The following is a 21,776-nucleotide window of genomic DNA, read 5'->3' as shown; positions in this document are numbered from 1 at the left end:
GGCAAAATTCAAAAATTCAGGAAAATTCTGAGGGCATACAACGCCGGCTCTTCAACAAAAAATGAAGAAACAGGGCTGGAGAATTAGCTCAGTGGTGCTGCTTCCTGCCTCTCAAGTGCAAGGACAGAAGTACCATCCAGTAAAAAAAAAAAAAAAAAGAAAGAAAGAAAAAGAAAGAAACATTTAAATTAAGAGATACAAAATTGCACTGAGCTTGCTTGTTTGGATCCTGTCTCAAACTATATCTGTAAAGTAGTTGAGGCTCTCAGAGAAATCTTAACATTGGCTGTGTATTTGGTGATGTTATGATATTTTTCTCATTTCATTCTAAGGAAGTAGTACATTTTGATTACACTTTTAAAAAATAAGTTCCTATAACTATATAACAGAACATGAAATTATATTTCAGAGACCTGCCTTATTAAAAAACTAAGTAGAGATTGGGCGGGGGGGGTAGTAAAATAAGTATAGAGATAAAATAAGACATGCAGTAGGTTGATACTTGTTCAAACTCGACAGTGTGAGTTTATCATGAGCTCCTCCTCTATGCATGATTGGAAACTTCTATAATAAAATGCTTTAAAACAGAAACAATGGATGGCACTCTGCTGATTTGACCATGTTAATCAATTCATGCATATATCCTGTATATATAATTTTGTTATAGCTTAAGTATTTTCCCCTGTTTATATTCTGTAGTTATTAAATAAAACCAAATTGACACTTTTGTTAAGCTCAAGGCTGTAAGCAAAAAGCTGTATATGTAAATTTCTTTTTATTAACCATTTGGGGAGGGGCTGTTTTAAAATTTTTAACACCCAATGCTTAGGACATTTCTTAGCATATGGCAAGATTTCAAAAGAAGCTACACTGTTACAAATTGAAAAAGTATGCAACAACATGAGATGTTATTCACAATAGGGAACAGACATTTGAGAAACAGGAAAGAATCTTCAGTGTTATTTTTATAGTTTAGAATCTGAGAGCCACCTTATTCAATTGGGTTGATGTTGAAAAAAAATCATAATTTGTCAGCATCAGGCACTTTCACTTTAATTTATCCTCTTCCAGTGCCTCTGTTTTGGAATACTTTAATCTGTGGATGCACCAACAGCTGCAATTTCCTTTAAGTAGTTGACTTAGAATTACGGAGTTCCCTAATAAAATGAACTGCTACATATGTGGGGCAGTAAAACTGAGTAGGTCATGCTGAGGCCTGATTTTTATTTCAATTCATGCTTAAAACACCAGTGTTGTAGGGTAAGTAGTTAGATGAGACTAAAATGCGACTACCTCTGTCTGGCAGGCACTCTGATCTGTTGATCATGAGATTTTATATCCTTAACTGGGAGAAAGCTTTGGGTAGGAAAGGGAACAAAGGACACAGAACACAGAATTTGGGGGCCAGGACAGATGAAGGCTGTAAAGAAACTACTTAGAGAGGACTTCACACCATTTACAATTTGATCTCCAATCAATCTAGGCAGCAAGGAAGCCATTTTCCTACGTTTTCAGCAAATGGGCTGTAAATTTCCCCATAAACCAACTTCCTGTCCCTGTGTATTTCTTGCTTATTAGTTAAAAAAAAACATTACCTTATATAACGTGTATGTCACGTCTTCTGGCAGCTCAGTGTACTAAATGTAAAGCCAGGACTGACCTAAATAATCCAAATCTCTTTGCAAACACATTTTGGTTTGGATTAGAAGAATTCTTTAGATGATTAATAGGTCACTGATAGAAACACGTTTTGAAGTAGGCTCCCACTTTAATCTGAGCCTCGTTTAAGTACATTCCTTCTGAAAATTTAATTTTCATATCCCTCTCTACAGGAATTTCACAATACAGAATTTCTATGCATCAGCATAAATGGAGAAATGGTGGCAGAGTAATACACACCTAGATTTGTATATGACGGTGAAAAAAAAAGTACTTTGTCAGGAAACCCACTAAAATACTCACATTCAACATTATAGAATGAAGAGAACATAACGTTTATGAGGTAAAATTGACTTACTTTTTCTATTCATGTTTCCATTCTCAAAATTAGAAACTTCCTGTAAAATAAAATAAAACCACTCCAAGAAATCAGAGAGCATTGTAGTATCATTCATCCATGAGTACAATTATTTTTTGCCATGTGTCTAGAATTTTGACTCAGTTTTTTTGCTCATTTTGTTTTTGTTCTTTTTATATTTGTAACTTTGAAAAGAGTAATGTACAGTACTTTCTTTATTAACTAGAGTTTATACTTTATTCTAAGTCCTGGCCCATTTAAAAAGGGAAAAAAAATGTCTTTTAAATAAAAACATGGAATTAAATCCTCCCAATTTCAACCCAACAAAACCAAGGGGAGAGATACATACCAGACAACTTTCATAATGTTGCACAGTCCCATCTTTTCTTCCCTTGTGGTTCTAGGGATTAAACCAGGTCTTCATATATGTTAAACCACGCTACTGAGCTACTGAGCTGAATATTTCCCAGCCCAGTGTATCCTTTTAAGAAAGAGGGAAAGTAGCCTATCACAGTATCCTAGAGATGTAGAAATACATCTTGTTTTATCTGAACTTTTCCTTCAAAATATAAAATCTCTTACACTTTTAAGGTAAAATGTGTTGTCATGGTTTTTACCATACTTGGCAGAGCCTGAAGAATCCCTCAGACTTTCTGTTGTTCTTTTTTTTTCCTTTGTCAAAGCAAAGTGTACTGAACATATACTATCATATATACTACTACATGTAATAGGCAACTGACCATGTTCTAGAAAGTTTGTTTTGTTTTGGCATGACTGGAAATCATGTACTAAAGAAAATTAGGACCATATTCTACTAACATTGCATATGTAGGGAAAACAACACTATGTTGAGGCAAGGAGAAATGATGAGATTCAGAAAAAAAGGAAGTTGGTTCTTTTATTACTGAAATATTTAATAGTACCACTGTGTGTGCAGTCAAATCCAAGACAGTATTTCCCTGCATAGTGACTAAGGGAAGCAGTTCTCTAACCCTTATTATATTTATATCACTATTTCATTGTCACAGGAAGTTTGAATTTTGTATTTTCCCACATTTTATGCAGAGTTTGAAATGCTACCTACAGGAGAATTTATCATAGGGGGCAGGATGTAGAAGATGTAGGAGTCACAAAAAGCCTTATGGTGAGCAGGAATTTGAGGAGTTCATTGTTAGATTGAGCACTCCTTCCACACCCTAAGCAATTCTCTCATCCTGAGTCTAAAAGTAACCAAACTCTTTCCAAGGTCTTCCATGTAATTCTTTATGTGTTGATCCAGATATTCCCAAACCCCAGAGTAGCAGCTAATTGTGTGCAAATTTAGCCAGTTTTGTAGTGGTCATCAGGAAGTGAGTACAGCCATCCATAGCAACGTTTTCCTGTCACACATTTGGCATTCACTCAGAAGGGTTAAATTCCATGCTCACACCATTTACATAATCTGGGACAAATGTGCCTTGTTCATCAGAATGCATTATCTAAATATCGTTAATTTGTCATATGGGTTCAGATAAGTCTTATGAGATCAGAAATCCTGCACTCCTCAAAATGAATTCTAACTTTTCTGAAAATAGAGAGAATGGGCCAGTACAAAAATTAGATTTGCAATAAGCAAAATTGGGAACTACCTTTTGTATTTTTCATCCTTGAATCAGAGTATTTTTTGAATCTACTTATCAATTGTTATATCAGTAATTCATTGTCTTTACTATTAAACAAACTGATTCCAGATGGTTCACAAAACTCAGACAATTTAGCCTGGGGTGTTAGAAATGAAGAAGAAGATGCCTTCTTATGCTTCAACTGGGCAAAACCTTTGTTAAATTAGAACTCAGAGTTGGATGCTGGACACACTAAACACGTAAAATATTTGGGATTGTTGATCGTGGTGAAAGGGACACAGCCAGCTTCTGGGTTGAGTTCTGAGAATATCTAGGCCAAGACTGCAATAATTTCAAAGGACTACAGGTGAGATTTTTAGAATGTCTACCGCCACGTCCTCTAGAGAGTATTCACTGTTTTACAGGGAATGGGGGTCATTTGGTTTTTTCCTTGTAGCAAATCAGTTTAGATTTGATTCTCTTTGGTTAAAGAATTTTCTTGTAATGAATACTCTGGAAAAAACTGAATTTAAAGTTCTTTGGAATTCCTACTAAGATGAAAGAGCTAAAGCACTTCTTAGGCGTGCTGCCTCCTGCAGGGTAAGGAGAGTCAAGCACATTAAATGTAGGTCTGAAGTGATTATATGAGGAAAGGATTGCTTAAATGAGGCAACATCTACTTAGAATAATAATTAGAAGAATAGGTGTGTTCCCTGAGAGTTGCCTAGTTGCAGATTGCCACTGAACTGGTTAAGGAATTTTTCGTTCTGCTTGTGCCAGACTCAAAGCAGCTCTAGAAAATGTAAACTGCTTTCCAGTCTGGCTTCTGCTTGCATAAGCAGACTGTCACAAACTTCAGAGTTCAGACCCTGCGTTCTTCATTCCTGCAGGGGCAACCCAAAGAAAGACTACATACAGCTTTATTTTTAGGGCTACAGCTCTGTGTGTGTGTGTGTGTGTGTGTGTGTGTGTGTGTGTGCGTGTTATGCTCTGAATTCCAAAAGGAAGATTACATTTCAGGAAGTCAGTGAAATTATTTTGCCTAGTCCATAGATTTGACACTTACCATAAAAAATAGGTAAAACTTATTCCTGTTAGCTTTCATTTCATTATGCCCTAAATCAAGCATTAATCATTGCTCTTAACTTTTCATTTGCCTGAATTTGTAACTTAATTTAATTTTTACTCCTGAAAATTGTTAGGAAAATAAAAAAATAAACCATAGGTAAACTATTATAAATGGGTCAGTAAAAATTAAGGAATATGCCTGACATGTGTTGTTTTTTTTTATAAAGTTAATGAGGTTAGGCTCTAGCAGTAAAGCATTTCTATGTAACTATGAAATGAGGTCAAATGTAAAAACTTATATAGAATAAGAAGAAGAGAAGATGCCACTTTAAAGAATAAAGTTTAAATTTCAAATCCTATATTTCTATTCTCATGCAGTCATTACAAATTACTATCCTTTGGAGCTGAGTCTAGTATGAGCTTATTTCTTGCATTATTGGTTTATAAGTCTTATTTTCAAATTTTAAAATCAAAGGAGAAATGAAGAGACTGTTAAGAATTGTATAGCTTAATGGAAATGCAAAAGGTATTTCTGCACAAGAGAAAAATGACTGACAGTAATTGATGGTGTAAATTCCATGGTGAATTTTTATGATTGTAAAGCTCATGTGATCTGGCCTTTGATTTGCAAATGAGCAAATTGAGGTTCAAATGGTAAATTGACTTGTCCAGGGTCAAGTACACATTGCCTTATCTCAATTAAATGCCAGTTGCTTTGTTATTCTATTTCAGTTCATTCATTCCTATATTCAACAAACACTTATTGAGCATCTAACTATACTCCAAACACTGTTGTAAGGAGAAAATATTGCTTTTTTTATGTAAGGTTCATGGTTGACATCCCCTTAACCAAAAACAGATCAGTGAGACAGAAGTACTCATACTTATTTAATAAAAATTTTAGGTGGCATAGAAGCTTAGAAATGGAGACCCAAAGACCCAGGGAAACCTCTGCATTTTTATGGACAGCTATGAGGAAGTATAACTGGAGGACAAAGGGTACAATATAGTAGTTGTAAGCTTGTGGGAACTTGGCAAGACCTGTTTGCTCAGATCTTTCATGGCTTCTCTGTGGGACATTTTTCCCTCTTCTCTCATGAGGGCCTTCAAGGGACTGAGGAAAGAGAAGAACATAGAGAGACCTTCCTAGGTTTTACGGTCTGTGTCAGGGAAGGAGTGAGCAAAATTTTAATTCTCATGGCCTGTGTCAGGGGAGAAAAGCATAAGTGGTATTTAAAATTCTAGGGTACTTCAGGAAATACAGGGTTTCTCCAACAGAAGGAGGTTACAACTTCCTGCTTTTGTGTTCCTTCTTAATTTCCTTCAGTTTCAAATACTCAGCATCTCAGGCATTGTATTTTGAGATAGTGATTGCTCCACCCGTAACTGTTTTGGAACCAAAAAAAGAATTTCAAATAATCTTTCAGTTACCTACTACAATGACTATTGATCTCAGGATCCTCTCAGATTCCACCTTGAAAACCAAATAAACTGGCATAGAATCCTTGATGATGCCAAATAAATTAAAGACACTAATGATTGATGTTATTTCTCATTAGATGAATTTTTATTAGCAATTACATAGAATTTTGATACTACATAAGAGTTAGACATAAATACAAACACATGTATATGTACATATAAATTTCCATCACAATAAACTATTTCTAGTTTGTTCAATTACTTACAATAATGAAAATTATTCACTTGCTTAACTAAAATAGTTTTATTGATATTAAAGTAATTCCAAGAACCACAGCTAAACTGAGTTTCTGTACATTTCTTAATTATATATGCTTCAAGAAAAAAAAAGTTGAAGAAAAAGATGTTCAAAATCCACCTGAGTGTTAATGAAAGTTTGTTTATTCATTCAATTACTCATTTATTGTAGGACTAGATAGCAAACTCGGGGCCCTTGTGGATGTTAGTTAGGGAAGAGCTCTACCCTTGATTTACATCCTCAGACCCTTTTCAAAACTTCTAATGCACATCTAGCAAAGATGATGATTATAGGCTTTGTAGTGTGCTTAAAGCTACAGGGGTGGTGAAAAAGTATATGCATTAAGCTTTTAGCTTTGTTATGGAAACAAAGGAGAAATGCATGTCATTTAGAACAAATGATCACAAAGATAAAGGAGTTGTATCACCCATGAACTCTTTTTTCTTGCCTCTACACCTGACTACAATTATGTGCAGAAATGCCATGAGAGCAAAGTCTGGTTATGGATCAGAGCACACAACAAAGAAAAACGCTAGTAAATGTGCACAGTATGAGTCCGTTTGGTTAAAGCAATTACTAAGAATGACAAGGATGTTTTTTTAACTTTTTGACTTTATTTCTTAAATAATAATGGTGGAACACAAGTTCAGTTCTAAGTGCCATTAGCCATAATTAATTAATTTTCCAAATAATCCTGTATGGTTGATACTGTTACAATTTTCTTCAACTGACAGAGGAGTAAACCGAGACCCAGAGCTGTAGAAATTCTTGCCTCAGGTCACATAACTGGTAAGTGGTAAAGCTGAGGTTTTTATATCTAGTGTCTTCATGGCAACATGATGCAACTTCTATGCTTGACTACAAAGATACAAAATTCACCTGTCATCTGGATCAAAAATCTCACAAATAAGTACTATTGTCTAGAAGGGAGATCGGCTACAAAAATGCAGAGAAAATGTAATGCCATATGTAATTATTTAACAAAAACCTGAGAATGCACATTTTTTGAAGGGATTATAATAATTTAGTACTCTTTGGAGGCTTGTGTGTAGACCAAACTTTAATGTGTTTTAAAAACAATTGTAAATGCTACCATAGTCATCAAAAATTGCTTGGTATTTTATGACAACATTATATAATTAAAAATAGGCTTTTGAGAAACCAGAGAATTTAAGTAAGTTTGAACATTGGAACCTCCCCCCCTCCCCAGTATATTACTTAGTTATAGTTCTCAAGGAAAACAGATTTTATCCTTCCATGAGAATGAAATGAAGAAAAAGCAACCACCAGTTCCTCTTGATGGGAAAAGAAGACCTTGTTTTTGCCAGCCTGTACAGCTCCTGTCTCAAAGTAACAACTCTAGAGAGCTAATGAATTCTGATGTTTCTAAGAGGGTGATGTATAGCATCCGCACAGCCCCTCATCTTCGGGCAGATCATACAGCTTGTAGTGCCGGGAGAATGCACAGGAACCATATCTAATCCATCAGGGATAGAGCTTGTAAATTGCGTATGAACTTTGCCATTTGTCTACCAGTGTGCTAAGTGAGCTGTCTATCAATCCTGAAGTAACAAACTCTTCTCTTAGCACTATAAATATCCAGGACGGGGAGACAGGTTACCTAGGGGATGATTATTAGCATTGTAAAAGTTTCCTTTTCAAAAAGATTTCCTTCCTGATTTCTTGAAAGAGTTATTTTAAATAGCCTTGAATATGTTCTAATTTGTGAATTCATCTTTACACAAGGTTTCAGAAAGGTAAAAAACAATGTTTATGACATTTTGTATTGCTTGGCACTTACATCATTATTTTATTTAGCCACAAATGGAATAGAGCAAGCCAAACAAATATGCAAAAATTATGATTGGAAAGAGATGGTAAATGCCAATGGAAAAGCATCAAAGCAGCACTCCAAAATCTGGCTTCCTCCTCTGTGCCTACCACTAAACTTGGCAAGATCCAAAGACTCTCTCAGGGTTATATCATGTCTTTACATCTGTAGAATGAAGGTTGATGAATAGGAACTTTAAAATCCCTCTTAGCAAAAATAATCCATGCTTCCTGTTCTACCCAAAGTCAGTAGGGATGACAAAAGCTTTTAAGAGAAAATTAAAGTGGGAATGGGCTTTTGTGCTTTACAGCTTTTTCTTTAAAGCATGATTAAAGAGATAACTATGGCTTTCATTAGATTCAATTAGTAATTGTATCATAAAGCCTAGGAAATAAAAAAGAGTATAGGGCATAATTAACCTTACTCTATTGATTTCATTTTATTTTAACATAAGTTTCTATTTACAAGATAAAACTAATTAATCCTCCCAAAATGTTCCCATATGAATTGGTGGCAGAAGAACAGCTGTATGTGATCACAAATATAATGGAAAATTTTTAAATGAAAAAAAATGTGCTGTCGTTTTAATGAACGTAACCCATGTTTTGTATGTTGGATGGTGATGAGTCATTATATGATCTAGAAATCAAGGAAAGGATTACATGCACTGCTGTGACACTGACTCCTCTTGTTGATAGATTAATGAAGACCTAGCTGATGGGATGCTGTTGTTAATCTCATTTTCTTCCTTAGTGTCTCTGATATTAATAGCTATGTCAGTGCTGCTGCTGATATGGAGACAGATCAGAAAACTCCCAACTGTCATAGTTTGGAGCCAAGTAAGCAATGCAGTTAAGTGGTTAGAACACTAACCCAAGAGTCACCTACTTTGGCTTCCCCATCACTCACCTATTCTAAGATGACATGTCACTCTTCAATGTCTTATCTATTCATTTATGAGACACTAGACTCTAAGTGCTTTTTAAGACCTTTTGTGAAAGGTGTTAAGATTCTGCATGATGTCTTAACTACCTGCCTTTAGCCATTTTAACCCTCACTCTTCCCTTTCAAGCCCCATTTAAATCTCACCTTCCTTGTGGAACTTGTCCTGTTACACCACATACCACAGCTATGTGCTTTGAATTAACATCCATTATCGATTAATTTCTTTGTGTTTGCCACCATGTTAATAATGTGAAATACCTTGTCATTTATTATTACATGATGATTAAGAAGTAACAAATGCACCTTCATTTTATAAGAGAAAAGCAAGGACTTAATGAATTTAAGGAACTTGTGCACAAGAAGCTACGAGATAAATTTTGAAGCTGGGATTTTTATTTGTTGGAACTTTCAAATTCCACATCTGGATTACTTCGTTAAATTATTTTTTAGATTTATTTCTGATAATTCTTGTAGAAGTTACACTTGATATTTACAACACACAATTTAATCACACTGTTTCTTATGTTCTCTCCAAACATTTTCAGTATAATATTTTTTCTTGGAGTGAGTCTCTATCATGCATTGAATCAATGTTCAGAGAAAGTAGAAAGATGAGGAAGATGTGAAGATAAATGTGGAAAAGGATGGAATCACATCTAACTTCCCTGGCCACTAGAATAAGATCTATATTTTTTAAACCTCGTCTATCACAGGTACCAACTGAAGACAGATATAAAAGTGACTAATTGAAAAAAAAAAAGGCAGAGTGTAAGGATAATTTGTGTGTAGGGGGGCTTGTTAGGGATTAAACCCAGAACCTTTTTATTTTTCACCATTCCAGCCTTTTTTATTTTTTTCTTTTAAGACCATGTCTTACAAAATCACTATATTGCCCAGAACTTGAGACAACCCTGCTCCAACCTCCCAGGGAACTCTGATTACAGGTGTGGGTAATTGGGTAGGGCTGAGGATCCATTTTTAAGGTCCCAATTCTCAGCAGAGATAATTTTGGAGAGGGCCACTGTGCTGGTGGCTTCTTTAATGGTCACTTCAGGTTGTGGCCTAAGCAGCAGCTCTTGTGTGGCAGGTTTAGCAGTGTACTTCTTAGAGTACTTTTCATAAGCTCAGAGTACTAATGATTCTGCGTTCAGTGTAATTTATAATTTTTTGGCTTAAATTGGCATAGATTTTGTCATCCATAAATAACTTTGATCAGTATCTTAGGTTAACTTAAATTCCTGTGGTAGCTATTTATTATCATGCAAGAATTTAATGGCTATTTATTATTTATTACTGTGCAACAATTTAATGGTCAAATACAATATACATTTCTAATCTCCCAGTTTCTGTGAGTCAAGAATATGCGCGTGCATGACTTAGAAGTGTTCTCTGTTATACAGTCTTTCATAAGGTTGCAGTCAAGTTGTTGACCCAAAAGTCTCATCCAAAGTTCAAATGAGTAAAGGATCCTCTTAGTGATTGTTAACAACATTTGATTTTTCTGAAGTTTGTGGAACTGAAAGCCTCACTTTTATACTGGCTATAGACTTAATGTTCTTCTTAGGTCTTTTCTTTTTAACTAATTTCATTTTAGGTATACAATATAATGACATTCATCATTGGAGATTTGCACCTTTACATGATGAATCTTGGTTCTTATTTTTTCCCCATTCCCCTGCCCTCCCTTCAACCCTCTACCCATCTCTATTTACAAAGATTTTGTTTCCATTTTTTTCATTTTCTCATATTAATTCCATTACCTTCTTGGTTCTTCACCATGGAGGCTCTTCTGCATGGGATCTTGTGTCATAAAAATGTGTAAGCCAAGAAAGCAATAGGGACAGGCCAGGCCATTTGTGAACTAATAATAGAAGTCGCTTTCTGTATTCTATTGAAACCAAGTTATATGCAAGGGTGAGGATTACACAAGGACATAAATTCCAGAAGACGATTTGATAGTTAATTTTATGGATTAACATGACCAGGCCACAGTACTCAGATATTTGTTAAAAACACCAATCTAGATGTTGCTGTAGAGACATTTTTTCAGATGAGATTGACATTTAAATCCATAGACATTGAATAAAGCAGATTACCCTCTACCATATGGATAGGTGTCATCTAATTTAGGTTTATAATATAATGAATAATAGTTGAAGACCTTAAGGTGAAATGACTGACTCCTAGGGGAGAAGGAATTCTACCTCCAGACTACCTGCGATCTTTAGTTGTAACATCAGTTCTTCCCTATAGGTCTCCAGTGTGCTGGTCTGCCCTGCACAGTTCAGACTACTAGTTTCTCTCTCTCTCTCTCCCTCTCTCTCTCTCTCTCTCTCTTCTCTCTCTCTCTCTCCTCTCTCTCTCTCTCTTACACACACACACCCTCTAGAGAAACCTACTCAGTACACTGGAGCTCACTAGTGGCTATAGAATTCTACTGTTCTACCTTCTGTACAGCAAAAGGAAAACGATAGTGTTTGATATTAGTTAGCTCTCTCTCTCCCACTTCCAAAATAACCAAAAAAGCAAATCTCATATGTATCCATGGAATAATTTCAGAGCACTAAGGTGCCTTAAAGAGCATCTCATCTTATTATTATGTAATATTACATATAAGTGGAAACTTGAGTTCCCGACTTGGTAATGGCTCACTTAATGATATTTAGGAGCCAAACCAGGATGCAAATTCAGTTTTCTTTCTTAATGTTTTTACTTTTGTGAAGTGAATCATCCTAAGCTGACAAAATTGCACCCTGTGGCCTTAAGCCTGACTATAGTAATGGAAAAAACTTCATGACACAAAAGCAAAAGTAGGGCCAATCTTCCTTGAGTTGGGTGAGGGTTCTGTGCTGGGCACTCCTGTCCTCCAACACAAACACTTCAATAATCAATGGGCTACATATACAAGATGTCTTTGGGGGTTTGTTTGTGGGTACTGCTGGTGGCTATGAAGTAGAGTAAAATTAATTGGCCATAAGGGGATTAAACCCCTGACTTTGGTGTCATTAATACTGGGCTCTAAGTGACTGTTAGATATGCACCATATCATTTGTCTTTAAAACTATGCTTGATTCTGCTATATTGCCTTTTAATTAACTTCTGGTAGCTGGAAACAATTTAACTGATATCTCTAAGTGCATAATGTTGATAAATAAGTATTTAAAATTAAACTTGCATTTAAAAAGTCAACTTAAAGAGGAAAAGAAAACCCTGAAACATATTTCATATTAATAGGCAAACAAATGCTACTATGATAGATTTTCTTGCTTACAGGTATGTACATGTGGTAGGAAATCCAAGGCTAAATAGTTAAATATAGCACTAAACTTAGGTGTTTGAAGCAATTTGTAAAAATTAAGATCTCAGGTTTTGTAATGCACAGCAACAATAAATCCTTTTGCTTCTTGTCCAGCCTAGTAAAAATCAATGCTTTTAGGTAATGAGAACTGATTACAAATATTTTTGAGCAATTATTTTAAAACAACATCTGAGCTTAAATGAAAGTTTGACTTAAATCCTTTAATCAAGCATGTTAAATTAGAAGATCACTCAGCTATAGTGTAATGGTTTGCAGAGGGAAAGGAAATAATCATTAACGTGTACTTTTCCAGGTACTTAATGTGTGTTATAACACTTGATCCTTGCTACAAACCAAAAGACAGATATTTTTATCCATATTGTATTGCTCGGAAGACTTAGGATCAGAGAAGTTGGATAACATTCCCAAGGACATACAGTTGCCAGCCTGGGAGCAGGAATAAAAACCAACACTATTACCATCATTGGCCATCTGAATTTATTTCTGCTATGTCCACAAAACAGCAGATTATATTTAGCATATATTTTTGAATTCTATCTTTTACTATTTTCCCTTCCTCCTCACTATTTATCTTCCCAAAACACACTCTCCCATTCACCTCTCTCCGAGTCTCTCTCTTGTGTGCACATAATACATAAACAAGCTGGTGGCAGCAGCCGAAGGACAAATCTAGCATTGGGAAACCAGAGCTCCAGGCTTAACTTCACCTGTCACTTCCCCCAGGTCACTAATCTCAGCTTCTTCTCCGATAAACAGATATGTTTCTAAATCTACCGCCATACCACCCTGAATGCACCTGATCTCATCTGATCTTGTAAGCTAAGCAGGTCCTGGGTAGTACTTAGACGAGAGTCTCTGTCTAAGTGCTTATAATCAAGTACTTTTATACTTTAATATCTCTATTATCCTGAGTAAAGGGGAGAATTGATATCATCTATTACTCAGGTGTCTTAATTCTTCCAGAAATTTCAAAGGCTCATGTGGCAAATGATCCCTTTATATATGCCTGATGCGACTTACAAATTAAATGTAATTTAATTACTGTATCTTTATTTGAGAAGCAAAAGTGAGTAAAAATGTATCATTTTTACTATTTTACTCAACTGAGCTCACTTTGCCCATAAAAACTTAAGAATCTGAAGATATGCTGTTAAGTATAAATACTAGATTTCAGTCTTAGTTTATATGTAAGAATCTAATTACTATCATGTTGAAATGATAATATTTTGGGTAAATTGGCTTAAACACATTATATAAATTGCATCTATTATTTTTTTAAAAAATTTTGTTGTAAACACTGGAATATCAAAAATTAAATATATGGGTCACAATGTATTTCTAGTGGGCAGGGCTGTGATAAATCACTTTTTACCAATGTAACATGACCAAACTGGGTTTTCAGGTGATTGTGAAGTCCAACTGCTGTTGACAGCTGCCAGAAGTTATAGAAAAGTCTTTTTTCACAGCAAGTCCTTTGTGATTTATTCTCAACTATAAGGATATTAGTTTTGCCAATTTTGCCATTTCTCTCCATCTTAAATGAAAAACATGGCAGATCATCATTTCTTAACACTTTACAAGTCTCAAATATTGCTGAGGAGTTGCTATATCCAAGTCATTTTAAATGTTATCCTAAAACCTGACTTTGGCATAGAAATGACAGAAGTTATTTTGTCCACAACCCTAGGGAGCCACCTGCAGAAAGCTGGGCACCTTTCCTGTCTTTGCAGAAACATATCACTAGCACGTCACCCTACATGCAGAGGCCAGAGGCTAAAAAATCACATTCCATAATTTCCCCTGGAGCCTGGATAGTTAACTCATCTGATGCATTCACCGGAAATGTGAAAGATGGGATACTAAATTTGAAGCCATTTCTAATAGCCACATTAAGAGAATTAACATTTCATTTAAATTATCTCAAGTATTGTCACTTCTATAAATAATCAAACTAAAACTGCTAAGATATCACACAATGTTTTTATATGAGGTCCTCAAAATCTCATACTTTTTACATTTATTTGCCATCTTCATTTAGATTAACCACTTTCAAATACTTAGTTGCCACCTGTGGCTGCATGATGCAGCTCTAGGGCAAAGGCTAGCAAACTTCCCTGTGAAAAACCAGTCAGAAATATTTTAGTTGCAGGCCACAGATATATTTTATTGCTTCTATTGGCCTCTTTATTTCTCTTTTGCTTGAAAATGTAAAAGTCATTCTTAGCTCACCAGCAGTCTTAATACAAGCTATCTGCCATTTCTCTCCTGGTGTTTCTCTAACTTCTGTGCTAAACATTCCTGCTCATTTCACCAAGTGTGGAATCTGTTCTATGAAACTGAACTTGACCCGCTTGATACAGGGGAATGTTGTGATCATTCTGCAGTACAAGCAAACTGAGGTAGAGAAAATTCAAGCAACTTTCCAAGGTCAGATAGTTTGCAAGCAGAAGAAATGGCATGAGAACTCATTCCTGCTGTCCCTGAAGCTCACGCCTTTAGATACTGCATTATTAGTTCAACATTGTTATTAATGCTTTCATTACCTTGAGTAAGGAAACTTCATTAACATATTCATTTACCTTACAAATATTTATTCAATATTACAATGTCAATGTATAAATAACAGGGACACTGTCCCTGCTCTACATATAAGCTCATTCCTTTTTTTTTTTTTTTGGTACCAGGGATCAAATTCGGGTCCTTGCGCTTGCGAGGCAGGCCACCGAACCGCTAAGCTAAATCCCCGGCTAAGCTCATTTCTTAAAACGCTTAACATTTTTATTTATCAATTTTTAATTTATGAGATACAAAATGAAGTGAAAATTCACAATCATTTGCTCCCTTCGATCAATATAGATGAAAGTCAGAAAGTGCTGTCTTGATCCCGTTAACTCCAAGTTGACAGAGATGCATCCTAGGTTCTTACTCTTTTTTTCTCTAATTCAAAATATTTATCATCTTTGGACATGATAAGGAAATACTAAAACAGGTACAGGAGCAAGCATTTACAGTCTACATTTAAAATAATATAAAAAGAGTAGTCAGTACTTAGGTTATTATGTTAATATATTTGCTTTTAGCATATTTATTTAATTGCATGAATGTTCACTCTATAAAACATTTTATGTGCCATTTTTAGCAGTACTAAAACTCCATGCCTTTTCTATTATGCTACAAGTAGATATTTATCATAAACCTTTTAAAAATTTAATAAAAATCTTATAATTTCAGTTGGTTCCTCAGCTCACCATAACCACCCCTTCCTGGGGCTGCAATTAAAATACAAATTGGATGATTGTGATATTTTCACTTTTTTCACTTCATCACTTCTACTGTTCTTAAATGTGCAGTTTGCTATCCACTAGATCATCTCCTTTGAAACACAGGAGAATCTTACATTCACCTATGGAACTTTCCACCATGCTTAAAACAGCATTTTTACAATAGTAAAAACCTTAGCACTGTGTATAAATAAAAGAAATCAGAAAAGCTCAGCATTTTTCTCATTCAATTTTTCTTTTTAATTCGTGTGGCAAGTGATATTTTATTATGAGTTGTAATTTCCACTATAGTAACTAAAATCACTGGCACGTTGATTCTACAGATTTTGAGAGCATATTCCAGTCTGGAGAGGTTACAGATATCTTTGGAGTGATTGAGAATTGAGAACTTCAGTTATAACTCAAGCCACATAGGGGAGTTATCAGAGTATTTCTAGAGAACCAGTCCAAAAAGCATAATCTTCTTCTGACTTGTCGATCTTTGCCCCATTTTTTTTTCCCTTGACATAGGAGGAAACACAAAATAGGACCAATACTAGGAGACAAAATATCCACTGCTTTGATGATCAGAGGAAAACTCAGGAAAGCTCCTAACCACTAAGTAGGGAGACTAACTACACTGTGAAAATCTTTCATTTTATTATTTAAATAATGACTTTGAGTTACCCAAACTGTCAAATTATTTTCATTATGAGCATAATAATTATACAGAGTAATTTGTATAACTCAACAATTAAATGTTGGAATCAATTATTGAAATCACTTTTCAGTATAGTATATTTCATATATCCATATATACATGTAAACACACAATATATACATGTATATGTTTATATATATATATATATATATATTAAATACTGAGACATATTCAACTAGCAATTTAAATTGTTTTTTATTATAACTTACTTTGCAAGATAAGTAATGTTTAAAAATTTCTCACAGACTGGTTAACCATGAACTTGTTTCTATTTTCATGTATACGCATTAAACTTAAACATTTAAGGAAATGTCTTCAGGCTTATTAGCCTGCTTAATTTTTTCTTTTTAATTACTGGTTGAAAGTGCTTACAAACATGTAAATGGTCTACTTCTCTCATATTAATAAGCAAAAGCTATTACAGCTTCCTCTTATTTGTATCTGTCAGCATAAATATCTTACAGATATTGAAAAGGGTACAGAATCAAGGGAAGAGTTTCCACTGAATTAAAATATTTTAAAATGATTTTATGTTTTATTATTAGTGTATGTTTAGAGGACACATTGATTATATTCATCTTGGGGAACTGGAACAGCACAATTGACTAAAAGAGCAGTCAGCACTGCTAAATAGGTCCCTGTTACATCCAGCCTATCAAACTCTTCATCCCTAGTAATTTTAAAGCAATTCACAAATTGATTTGCATTCCTATTCTTTTTAAATATTTTGTAAGCTGATGTTAAGTGTTCACAAATTGAAGCGGTTACCCTAACTTGGGTATAGGGCTGGAAAGCAATGTTGTGCTAGCATCAGCACTTCAGATCATTAATAATTAACAATTAAATATTAGCATTGTTAAGCTCATAGTTGACATTTGGTAGTGTGAAATAAGCTATGGTGACAACCTTTACATCAGGAGAATTGGAAACCTAAAAATCCACATCTCCCCTAATCCTATATACCCAGACTTGATTTACCAGAAATAACTGATACAGATATATATCTGTTTTAAATGACACCTTTTAACACTTAATGGTCTACTGCCTTTAGCAAATTATCTTACCTGTCTGTCCTACAATTTCCTCATCAAATTTAATGTGACAAAATTAATTTGAAGAATGAATTAAAATATGTAATCACCTAACACATACTTCACCTAAAATATACTCAGTGAAAGGTAGTTTCTGTTACACCAAAACATTGAGACAACAATGAAGAGGAAATCAGAAATTTAAAGTAAGTAAAGACATGTCCAAGAACATGGGTCACTGAGCAGTGAGTCTAATTATATAGTGGAGAAAAAATACACTCAAGGCTTCACTCACCTTCAGACATTGTGTGGTGCTTGTCCCCTCTCTCCAAGGCGTGAGGCAGGAGAACCAGTTCTGCCAGGGATGCTCCCTTGGTTAGCTTGCTTCCCTAGGATCGGCTCATATAAGCGATTCATAGAGCCCTCCTGCAATACAAAAATGTATTAGTTAAAGAGGAAGAGAAAATAATTTTCCTGAAAAATTGCCTAATTTATACATCTAACTTTATATAGTTTATATATCCCATCTAAATGACTGTATGCTACATACACAGATGAAATTTTTTATATGCTACATTTCAATAGTGAACACAGGAGTAAAGTGAGACGTTCTTATCACTTATTATATAGCAAAAATTCGAATGAGATTCTAAGTGGAGCCATGCATGAACTGAAGCACCCCTTCAAGAGACATGATGAAGATGTCAAGTTAAGAGCACTAAATAAAGGCCTCTCTGACCTACCAACAAACTGTGCTAGTCACAGGTTTTAATCACGTGTATGTCTTTAACTAGTACCACTTACTTGCATAAGAAACACAATCTGCTATACAGGAACTTCTGCAACGATAGAGCAGAAGTTTTATTCACCTTACCGAGGAACCATGAGGATACAATGAACACAATGATCTGACATAGCAAAAGTATTTCATAAGTATAGTCAAGGCATTAATATTATTATTTAGAAAATTTATATATACAAATACATTTTATTGATTTTAAAATTTTGTGGATTAATGAATCCTAAAATCCTTGAATTTGGATTTCAAAGTATTATGAATTCTACTCGGGAAGGAAGCAATTGAGTTGAATTGATCTCTCTCACCCCTTCCCTTTTTAAATAGAATTGATTTAGCTTTATCTCTGCCATTATCTATACTCAGTCTTTATTTATTTATTTTTTGGTACCGGGGATTAAACTTGGGTCTTTGTCCTTGCAAGGCAGGCGGCAGAACCACTGAGCTAAATCCCCGGCCCTACTCAGTCATAAATTAGAAGGGAGGTACACTCTTCATTCTAAATATATTAACCACTGATTCTGACAATAGTTTTCTATATAAAAATCTTCTGGATTATTTAATGATAATTTTTAAATACAGTATCACACTAGAAACATCTTTAAGATGTTTTATTAATACATAATAAGGTTTAAAACTTCATGTGACTTTAGAATTTTCTGCCAATATGTTTTTTAGTGTCTCACTTTGCATATCCACTGTTCCAAACTCTTGACAAATTCTTGAGAAAAATCATGAAGACCTGAGTTAGACATGCATGCTCTAAAACACAGAATGCAGGGAAACCTGTGGCTACAAAAACACTGCTGAATGAAGGTGAAGCATTGGACCAGTTAAGGCCCTGTCCAGAAGCAGACAGCATTGGCCAGATCTGGAGCCTGGTGAGACAGAGTACAGCAGGTGTCCACCACCCAAGGGAAACTCCATACTAAAATCTAAGGGCTACAGCAGCAATTTGTACTATGAGAAGAGGCTGGGGAAAATAGCTTGTTTGTTTGTTTGCTTTTAGTTTGGTTTGCTTTTGTTTTGTTTTATTGCTTGTTTGGGGACAGCACCTTGCTAAGTTGCTAAGTCACTAAATTGCCCATGGCGAGGCTTGAACTCGAGATCTTCCTGCCTCATCCTTTCAGACTGTGCCACCACACTTGGCAGATTCTGTGAACAGGTAGTGTGGCCCTTGCTTATACCAATATGTGGGTCAGAAAAGCAAAATCCAAAAACATAGTGAAAAAAATGAGGTATGAGACAAGCTGCAATGCTTCAGGGTCTGGATCAGGAGGACACCATGTGTCAGGAAGGAGTGATGTCTCTAGATTTTAGCCAGGGCCTCAGAGAGACTTGAGATTTGTGCCTTACAAGTAGATGGAGGAAAATGAAGAGGCCAAGAAGGAGAAAGTGAGTTAAAAAAAGAATTATCATTCAAAATTAGCCAAAGGCCAGGAAGGGATTGAGAAAGACTGCCAACAGAATTGACAATCTGGAATAAAGCCATTTCATTCCAGATAAAATTAAAATCGTAAAACAGATGGAGAAGTAATCTGAGAGAGAATGTTTATGATCTTCAGAATGCTAAATGAAAATGAAATGTTCAGTCAAAAATAAATAATTTATGATGAAACCAAAACGGACATAAATGTAACAAGAGCCAATAAATAGCAACAAAACTCAAATTATTAAAAGATATTGAAATAACATAATCATAGAAATTTATATTAAATAATCAAAATTGGTATGAACTCTAGATCTTTTCTAAGAGGGTATTAGAAAATGCTAAAGACTTCATACAGAGTGCTGAATAAAACTACACAGAAAACATGGAACATTGCAAGCAAAAATTTAATGATTATACTAAAAGACTACAACATGGCACTAATAGAAATTCCAGAAAAAGAAAATGATGAAGTTTTCTTATTGATGCATGAAAACAGCAGATCAATTTTACTTCACACAATTTTTAAATCCTAGTTAAAATGCCCCCAAAATTAAATCTAATATTGTCTGTAAAAATGAATCATGACCAGTGTTTATTTAATAAAGAGAGGTAAGGGTATTTCAAAATGTACATATATAATAAGATAGTAAAAAGACATTTCTCAATAAATCTTCTAAGGCATTTGCAAATTTTAATATTTGTGCATGACAAAATCTTAGTAAATTAAGAAAAGGTGGGATTTTCTTATCCCAATTAGGGTTATTTGTCAAAGCCCTCAGAGAGACTCCATTAGAAGTAATTGAGCATCAGAAATGAGAGTAGGGTGGCTTCGATCATAGTATTCTTACTTATCAAGGTCACACAACAGGAAAAGAAATTATAAATAGTGTAATTATTAAAGAACACAGTAGCTGGCAGACAGAAAAATCTAAATAAACCATGGACTATCAGAAAATTTTGAATTCAGCAAAATTATTTTTTCTAATATCTATATCTTTAAAAATATCTATATAAATTGCAAAAAAAAGATGTATTAACATGTATTAACAACAGTAGCCAAAATTCTTAAATCCTCAGTGAATTTCAACAAAAGATGTACAAGAATTTTATAGACCAAGTTTAAAAATATTATTAAGGTCCATAAAATTTAAATGAATAAACAAGGACTCTATGTTTTTGTGGATGAGTGCATACAAAACCACGAGGAAGTCAATTTGCCTTTAAAAATGTACAAAATTCAAATTAATTTTAATAAAAATCATCTCGAAGATTTTCACATAATTAGACAATGTGATATAAATCTTTTGAAAGTTAAAATTTGGAAGAAAGATAGGGAAAACCTTTTCTTCTGACAATTCTAACATTAGAATTATCTTAATAGTTATCTTGATAGGTATATAAAGCAAGAAGCAAAAGGTAAGGAAAAGAAATAAACTAATAAGAGACTAATAAATAAAAGTAGAGATAGCACTCAAATCACTGAAGAAATAGTTCAGGAAAAATTGATTTGTAACTTCGTGAGCTACAAAGTTGTGCTAAACTCAGTAAATGTATGACAAATGCAACAAGAAAAATCACTCTGTTTCAAATGAGTAAGCTTTTAAAAATCTTCATCACAATGTAAAATTCTAAGAAAAATTGTGGCGTCAGAGTGGCATATATAAAAAGGTATTCCTGCCACACTTTTGAAAGACCCCATTTCAAGTTTATAGAGTCAAAATAGTAGCAATCCCCTTTAATGGATTATTTATAGTAGTCAGTTCAGAATGGGTAGTTCATTAAGTTTCCACCCTTATATTTCTCTTAAAGACGCCATTACTAAAAAGATTTATAATTTTTCCCCTACTCTTAAACAAGAGAATATTTAACTCTTTCAATTTTTCTTAGTGGTAATCTTTATGTGATACTTAATATTTAAAATCACCTACTTCATTTTTAAATTCTATAATATTTCTTTCCACTTAATCACTGGTTTTCATTGTCTTTTCTTCTTTTTCTTTTTTCTTTTCTTTCTTTTTTTTTTTTTTTTTTTTTT

The 21,776-nt window shown here is 34.3% G+C and overlaps 2 long non-coding RNA genes across 3 annotated transcripts in view; one reads left to right on the top strand and one right to left on the bottom strand.

The window, feature by feature from the left end:
- Window positions 1-21,776, top strand: part of LOC104877264 — a 314,343-nt gene that overhangs the window by 216,422 nt on the left and 76,145 nt on the right. The gene's annotated exons all lie outside the window — the stretch shown is intronic.
- Window positions 17,828-21,776, bottom strand: part of LOC104877263 — a 6,171-nt gene continuing 2,222 nt past the window's right edge. The window contains exon 3 of the long non-coding RNA XR_784551.1: window positions 17,828-17,939. This is a non-coding gene — a long non-coding RNA (uncharacterized LOC104877263). The remainder of the gene's footprint in view (window positions 17,940-21,776) is intronic.

The sequence above is a fragment of the Fukomys damarensis genome, unplaced genomic scaffold, assembly GCF_012274545.1.
Source record: "Fukomys damarensis isolate Sample0158 unplaced genomic scaffold, DMR_v1.0_HiC HiC_scaffold_24, whole genome shotgun sequence".
NCBI classification, from domain to species: domain Eukaryota; kingdom Metazoa; phylum Chordata; class Mammalia; order Rodentia; family Bathyergidae; genus Fukomys; species Fukomys damarensis.
The sequence above is the reverse complement of the archived record's forward strand: the minus strand, read 5'-3'. Positions and strand labels throughout refer to the sequence as shown.